Source organism: Lucilia cuprina, chromosome 3 (genome assembly GCF_022045245.1).
Source record: "Lucilia cuprina isolate Lc7/37 chromosome 3, ASM2204524v1, whole genome shotgun sequence".
NCBI lineage: Eukaryota > Metazoa > Arthropoda > Insecta > Diptera > Calliphoridae > Lucilia > Lucilia cuprina.
In genome coordinates, this window is record NC_060951.1 from 6070490 (window position 1) to 6079069 (window position 8580).

At 26.3% G+C, this 8580-nt stretch overlaps 1 long non-coding RNA gene across 2 annotated transcripts in view; it reads right to left on the bottom strand.

Moving 5' to 3' along the window:
- Nucleotides 1-364: 364 nt before the first annotated feature.
- The window catches only part of LOC111682229, a 64779-nt gene continuing 56563 nt past the window's right edge, over nt 365-8580 (bottom strand). For both annotated transcript variants that reach the window (XR_006940357.1, XR_006940356.1), the window contains exon 5: nt 365-459. This is a non-coding gene — a long non-coding RNA (uncharacterized LOC111682229). The remainder of the gene's footprint in view (nt 460-8580) is intronic.

Sequence of the window (8580 nt, forward strand, 5' to 3'; positions counted from 1 at the left end):
AGAACAGAACTAGAACAGAACTAGAACAGAACTAGAACAGAACTAGAACAGAACTAGAACAGAACTAGAACAGAACTGGAACAGAACTAGAACAGAGCTAGAGCAGAACTAGAACAGAACTAGAACAGAACTAGAACAGAACTAGAACAGAAGTAGAACAGAACTAGAACAGAACTAGAACAGAACTAGAACAGAACTAGAATAGAACTAAAACAGAACTAGTACAGAACTAGAACAGAACTAGAATAGAACTAGAACAGAACTAGAACAGAACCAAAACAAATTTAGATCTGAGCTAGAAATGAAATAAAATTCTTCGTTTTAGAGCGTAAAACCTTTAATTATAAAAATTTTAAATTTTCTTTAGTTTTTTTTCAACCTTTCTTACCTTTTTGATCAAATCAATTTACATGATAGTTTTTTACTTTCCAATTTTTTTTTTTTTTTTGAAATTTAGATCTGCAATTAAAGAAAAAACAAAAAATTAGTAATTTAAATAAACAAATTTAAATAAAATTTAAGTTAAATTGAAAAAAATAATCCCAATAAAATGTGGCGTTAAGCGAAAAAACACCTTTCACTTTATGATTAACAAGAAATTAATCAAACGTAACTAAACACTTAACGGAGAAATAGTAAAATATCTAAAATCTACTTAAAATGAAACAAGTGTTTATTTAAAAGTATTAAAAATAAAGTAATGAAAATAAATAAAAATTATATAAATAAATAAAAAATACGTTATTCAGATAAAAAGTAAATAAATCCCATGGTAAAGTTATAGGCAGCGTTATTTAATTTTGCTCAAAATCTGTAATATATTGAAAATTTAGATTAAAAACAAATTAAATTTAACTTTATATAGGCGGAAGGACAGACGTGGTTAAGAAGCCAGTTTGGATTAGATTGTATTAAAAGGTATATTTTTGGAAAGCTTAAGAAATTGTGAATCAAATAAAATTTAATTTATTTCACTTCAGTAAACATTAGATTTTTGTTAATTTTTTAAGCCCAAAAGTAGTAAATTTTATTATATTTAATTGAAATAAGGTTAGGGATGGACGGACTTTAGTATAAGAGCAGTTTATTAAAAAAATATATTTTGAAAAATATAAACTAAAACCTATTAAGTAAGCTTTCTTGTGTTATATCAAGTTATGTGATTTTAAAAAACTTTATAATTTTAACAAATTTTTTTGAAAATAATAGAAATATTAACATGTGACTGTAAGGCTTTGAGGCGATGGCAGGAAGGACAGACATTGTAGTTGCTGTGCTTTTAAACAAAATTTTATTTAATAAACAAGATTTGAAAGCTCATTAAACTAGCTTTTTAACAAATGTAAAATTATGTGACTTTTTTAAAAAAGGAAAATTTTCATAATTTTTTTTTTTTAAATTTTAAAAAGAAAGTTATTTTAGTTAAAAGCATACGGAAGGACAGACATTTTGCGGGCTATAGTTTTATTTGAAAGTTTATTGATTTATACATTTTCGGAAAGCTTGTGTTGTGTTTGCATTGCTGTTAAAATAATTTAAATTTTCAATAAAATCGATTATTGGCGATTTTTTAAATGTTTAAAGTTTTTAATATTTTGTTAAATTTTACAAGTAAATCGAAAAACAACTTGAGTTATAAAATAATTAAAAATTATTATTTGTTTTTGTTATTTCATAAAACTAGTCCAACAATTTTGCATGTCAGCCCCTAAAAGAAACACATAAAAACGCAGTGAGTGCAAACGAAAAAATCGTACCACCAACTGCAATATAAAACCTCTATATTGGTTTTTTTGGCTTTAAATCATAATAAAAAATTTTTACAATTTAACAACAACATTCCTTACAACAATTTGTGGCACATTTCACTTTCTTTTTTTTTTATTTTTTGCTGCTAAGTCTGCAAGCTTTTTTGGTTTCTTTTTTAAAATTTTTCTGTTTGGGTAAATAAACCAACCAGTTGCAGCCACCAAAAACATTCATTCCCATAACTAAGATGAGAGGTTGTGAGGATCATGTTTTTGTATTTTCAAGTAAAACAATCTAAAGAGATAAAGGGGCTTAAAATATACATTTATATATATACAAAGTTATGAACAATAAGCTACAGATATGTATATATCTTTCATATTTTGGTACAATTGTTTTTTTTTTTTTTGTGCCAATATTATACAAAAACAGCTTGGCAAGACACTTGCACTTGTTTATGTTTTGGTATCAATCACAATTGTTTTATACATACTTTTACAATTTTATTATAAAATTTTTTGTAATTTACTAATAACTGGTATCCAGTGGTGTAACAGTGGAACCTAAATAAAATAAACAAGATTTTAAGAATTAAAAAAATTAATAAATCTAAGTTTCTATTTCGTTGTAAAGGCCGTAAGGACAGACGTTATAGGGCTGTAAGTTTTCCTTGCAACAAAATAGTTTTTGTTGTGTTTTTTTCTAGAGATCTTGAGAATTCTAACGTTATATAAGTCTTTAACATAAAATGTTGTTTACAATTTTGTTAATTTTTTCAAATCTTTATACTTTTTTAGAAAAATGCATTAAAATTCTTTACATACATTAAGAAGGACAGACGTTTAAAACGCAATTGAAATTAAACAAAACTTTGTAAAATTAATTTGTATTTTTTATAACATTATTGACTTTCTGATGATATATAAATTTTTGAAATAAAATGCTTTAAAAAATTATGAAAATTTTTAAAACTTGAGGGCAAAATTTTTTTCCTAACACTTGAAAGAATGATTTTATAAAAAAAATCTAGAGGAAGGACAGACGCTTGAAAAGTAGTTTAGAATAGCATTAAACTAAAAATCTTTTAGTGTATTTTTAAGAAAACTATAGCAAACTAAACGTTTAATAAATTTTTGCTACAGAATGAATTTACAAAATTTTGAAATATTTTTAAACTTTTGTTAAAACAATCGTTTTCAAACAAACAAATTTGCTTTGAAATTTTCGGCCAAATTTTTAAATTCTTAAACAATAGACCTCCATGTGGTTTGAAATATCTCAAAATATGTTAATTAAATATGATGACTTAATTAGATAATTAATGATTTTCAAAATCGGTTGAAATTTCAAATTTTAAAAATTGTTTCTTATTTTAATTTTGTACCAGATATAATAGAGCAAACAAAAAGATTGAGAAGAAGGACAGACGTTTCAAAAGTACTTAAATTTCACGGAATGTCAAAGATATTGTGTCGAACAATAAAGGAGATCATAAGCAATCCAACGATATATAAAACTTTATAATATATAAGGGATGCAAATTTCTATAATTTTTCAAATTTGAACAAAATAATAAGGCTTAAACAAGGATTTTTTTCCTTAACTATGAAACGACGGACAGGTTTTTATTAAAAGAATTTTCTTAAAAAGTCATGAGTAATTAACAGAGATCTTTAAAAGATCATAGCCTATTAAACTATATGAAAATTTTTTAATTATATAAAATATTAAAATTTTAACAATTTTTCGATTTTGTAAAAGTAAAACAAAATAAGAAAATATTTTTTATTTTGAATAAAGAACTGATTTTTCTATAAATTATTATTTATTAATCTTGACTAAGATCTTAAAGAATTGTAAAAGAATTCATTAAGAATGAAACTGTATAAAACTTTTGGAAATTTGGTTAAGATTGGAATTTTTAAAAAATTTTCACTTTTGAGTTTTATTGAGAAAAAAACAAGCAAAATTTTTTACTTTAAAAACGGAAGGATGGACATGTTTTTATTAAAAGAATTTTGGAGAAATGTTAAATGTTAATTAACAAATGGTATAAAAGTTTTTTTTTTAATATATTGATGATTACAATTTTGAAAATTTTTTCCAACTTGGGGCTACAAAAAGAAAAAATAAATATTTTTTAATATAGAACGGAACGACGGACAATGTTTTGATAAAGGAATATTGATAAAGTATCACAAAAATTATGCGAAGATATTAACAAGATCACAACAAATCAAACGATATAAAAGCTTTTGTAATACAATAAATCTTCAAATTTTGACAAATTTTCAAACTTGAGCTAAAATAAAAAACAAAGACATTACCATTTCCATCTAAGGCTGACTGACGGACAGTTTTTCTATAAAAGAATTTTTTCTTTAATAAAAATTTAAATTTTTTCAATTTTTCTAAGTGTATTTCTTTAAACGACAATAGAAAATTTATTTTAATTTATAAAACTTTCAAATTTTAAAAAAAAATATTTAAATATAATTTTTCTAAACCGTTCTTTTTAACAAGTCTTTACTGTTTCATTATCTGCCTTTTATTTGTTTAACACTACACTTCACTAGTTTATTTAACTTTATTTTTTGCCATTTTTTTATAATTAAATATTAGCAATTTTAATTATATTTTTCCATTTTTCATTTTCAAATCGTATTTATTTAAGGAAATTCAATATGTGGGGAATGTTTTTGAAAAAAAAAAAACAGAGCAAGAGGCTGTGATATGTCTGTCATAAATTAAAAACAAATATTTATGGACATGGAAAAATTGGTTCATTAGGTAAGAAAAAAATCTTTAAAATAGTTGTTGTCTCTCTTAAGCGGGAGTTGCTGTCTATTTTTTTTAAATCGCCTCGCAAAATAAAAGTGAAATGTTCAAATGCAATTTTTGCTTTATAATTATACTTTAGTTTTACAAATAAAAATATTTAACTAAATATGGTTTATAGGATTTTGTGACCAAACAAATAAACAGCTAAAGATTTAAAATATGTGCGGCAGTTATATGTGATAAAAAATATTTTGAAAATTTTATTGCAAAAGTGTTAAAAGTGGCAGCAGCTTATGGTAAAAGCCATAAAATGCTGTTTTTTGGAGTTCTAAAAAATTAACAAAAATTTTTCAAACAAATGGAAAATTTTTGCAATAACAAAATCTATATCTAGTTTATGGTTTACGCAATAGCTTTCAGGCTGAAACATAGTTTAGATTAGACTATAGTACATATGTCTGAACTATGTCTATACTCTGGACTATAGACTAGTCTGCACTTCAGACTTAACTTTACCACTTTACTATAACCTAGTCTTTAGTCTAGAATATAGACTAGTCAATAATCTAGACTACAGACTAGTCTATACTCTAGAATATTGAGTAGACTACAGACTAGACTATAGATTACACTATAGACCTGACTATAGACTAGACTTTAGTCTAGTCACTAGACTATATATTAGACTAAAGACTAGATTATAGATTATAGCATAGACTTGACTATAGAGTAGAGTCTAGTCACTATAGATTAAACTATAGACTAGGCCTAAGAATAAACTAACGTCTAGTCTATAGTCTGGTCCAAAGTCTAGTATAGTGTATAGTCTGGTATAAAGTCTAGTCTAGTTTATAATATATTTTATAGACTATTCTATAGTTCAGTTTATAGTCTAGTCTATAGTATAGTCTATAGTGTGGTATAAAGTCTAGTCTATAGTCTTGTCTATAGTTTAGCTATAGTCTAGTCTAGTTTATAGTCTAGTCCATAGTGTAGTATAGTCTAGTCTATAGTCTAGTCTATAGTCTAGTCTATAGTCTAGTCTATAGTCTAGTCTATAGTCTAGTCTATAGTCTAGTTTACAGTCTAGTCTATAGTCTAGTCTATAGTCTAGTCTATAGTCTAGTCTATAGTCTAGTCTATAGTCTAGTCTATAGTCTAGTCTATAGTCTAGTCTATAGTCTAGTCTATAGTCTAGACTATAGTCTTGTCTATAGTCTAGTCTACAGTCTGGTCTATAGTCTAGTATACAGTCTAGTCTAGACTCTAGTCCATAGGATAATCTAGGACTATAAACAATACCATAGTCTAGATTTGGTCTCTTGCTCTATTGATAGTTAAATTTTTGTATTAAAATTTTTCTCTAAATTCATTAAAATTTGCTCATTAAAATTTTTATTTGTTTCCTTTCATAGTGGGTTGCTAGCAATAGCAATTATAATTATGAAAGACAATTTTAGTTGAGAAAACCATCCCACACAAACCAGTGATGCAACCAACTGCAGTAGTATCATTTGTCTCGTTAGTAAACTGCATTCGTAAGTCTCCCTAATAAATCTCACAAATTACTGTTGATTACGAATGCTCACAGAAATGCTGCTGTTGCTGCTGTGTTGTTGCACAGCAGCCTTTCATCAAAAAAATTAAAAAAACTCTCAAAGACTATTTAAACAAAACACTTGAATTGAATTGATGTAACATGTTGTAAAACATCACAAATAATAATAGTAAATTATGCAAATTTTTTTCTTTTCAAACACTAATCAACAGTCACTTTAACAGCTTCGAAACAAAAAGCAACAACTACAACAAAATAAAGATTAAAACTCCTTAACAAAACAATGAAAATTTATATTTATCAAGATTTATTTTTATAAAAATAAAACAAAATTTTCAAAAACCCATTGAAAATATTTTTTGTTGTTCATATATACATATAGATACTTTGTATCTTTTAGCTGTTAAAACCTGTAAATAAAGCAAAATTATTTAATTCATTGAATGCGTTTAGACATGCCAAACAAACCGGGGGAGATACAGACAATTAAACAGAAAACCCCTACTGAAAAATTATCGTGGAACAAAAAAAAAAGTTGTAGAAATAATAAAAAACAACACTTGTCTAAATATCTACAACAATGAATGAATCTCAAAGTGATGTGATTGTGATCATTGTGTATATGTGTGTTGTTATTCTCCAATGCAAAAGATCATCATTTAGTCTTTATGCTGATCAGCTACCAAGGGCAGTTTAGAGATAAACGATTAAACAAGATGAGCTACTTACTAAATAATGTATCGTAGAGCAAGCAGCTTAGATGAGAATACACTAGATATTAGTGTACAGTGTTGTATATGTATAGTCTAGTATATAGTCTAGATTATAGTCTAGTCTAAAGTCTAGTCTATAGCCTAGTCTATAGTCTAGTCTATAGTCTAGTCTATAGTCTAGTCTATAGTCTAGTCTATAGTCTAGTCTATAGTCTAGTCTATAGTCTAGTCTATAGTCTAGTCTATAGTCTAGTCTATAGTCTAGTCTATAGTCTAGTCTATAGTCTAGTCTATAGTCTAGTCTATAGTCTAGTCTATAGTCTAGTCTATAGTCTAGTCTATAGTTTAGGCTATGTTCTAATCTATTGTATAGTCTATAGTCTAGTCTATAGTCTAGTCTATTTTATACTCTATAGTCTATTCTATAATCTTGTCTATAGTCTAGTCTTGGGTGTGGTCTGTTGTCTAGTTTATAATGTAAAATATTTAACTATACAGTAGGGCATTTGTAGTCTGCTTGTAAGCAAGTTGCATTTTTAAAACAAAACGTTTCGTTATTAAACAGAAGTTTGTATTTCACACTTGTAGAATTAATATTGATTTAAAATTTTATTCTGCCAGTCATAGACTTTGCAGTTAAGGAGAGATCCAACAATAGCAATACTAAGTATAATTCTGTGAATCTTTAATACCCACGGTTTAGGTCAAGGTTAAATTTGATGGCAAAAAAGCAAAACAAATAAGTAAAAAAAAACATAAACATAAACGTTAAAAACCATCAAGTATGCAAAAAAACCATAAAATGTTAATTAAATAATGTTTTAATTAAATCATAATTAGTAACTCAGCTATGAAATTATTAATTATTTATGAAGATGAATTCTAAGCAACAAACAAATACAGAAATATTTACCGACCCATCCTTAAATTTTTATTAAAAATTTTACTTTTGCTTTGTCAATCAAGTTATTGCTTCATCGATTTTCTCTAGATTTATTGACTTCGGTTTGCAATATATTTTTTTTCTCTCAAACTTTTTTATGGTCTGTTTCAAATGGTTGTAGCTAATAAATCAAATAATTTGATTTGTTGTTTTCAAAGTTTGTTTTTTTTCAGTTTTTTAACTTGTAAATAAACTCTTACTTAACCAGTAAAATACCACAATTATGTAGAAGCCAACAAAAACACAAAATAAATATTTAAAAAATTTTGAAATTTCATTATGACAAGATTAATTGCAGTCGACATTAATCAAATTTGCAAATAAAAACAAAAAACCGGGAATAAGTAAACAAGTTGAGTAAAAATCTTGAATAACTGAAAGTTTAAATAAATCCTTAGAAAAGATACGGGACTAAATATTGGATAATAAACGCAAGACTAGACTATACTACTATATAGTAGACTACATAGTAGGCTATAGACTAGACTATAGCCTAGACTATGGACTAGACTATAGACTAGACTATAGACTAGACTATAGACTAGACGAAAGACTAGACTATAGTCTAGACTATAGACTAGACTATAGACCAGACTATAGACTAGACTATAGACTAGACTATAGAATAGACTATAGACTAGACTATAGACTAGCTTAAGGGCTAGACTAAAGACTAGACTATAGAATTGGCTATAGAGTAGACCAGTGTTGCTCACACACATACTACCATAGGCTAGAATATAGACTAGACTATAGACTAGACTATAGACTAGACTATAGACTAGACTATAGACTAGACTATAGACTAGACTATAGACTAGACTATAGACTAGACT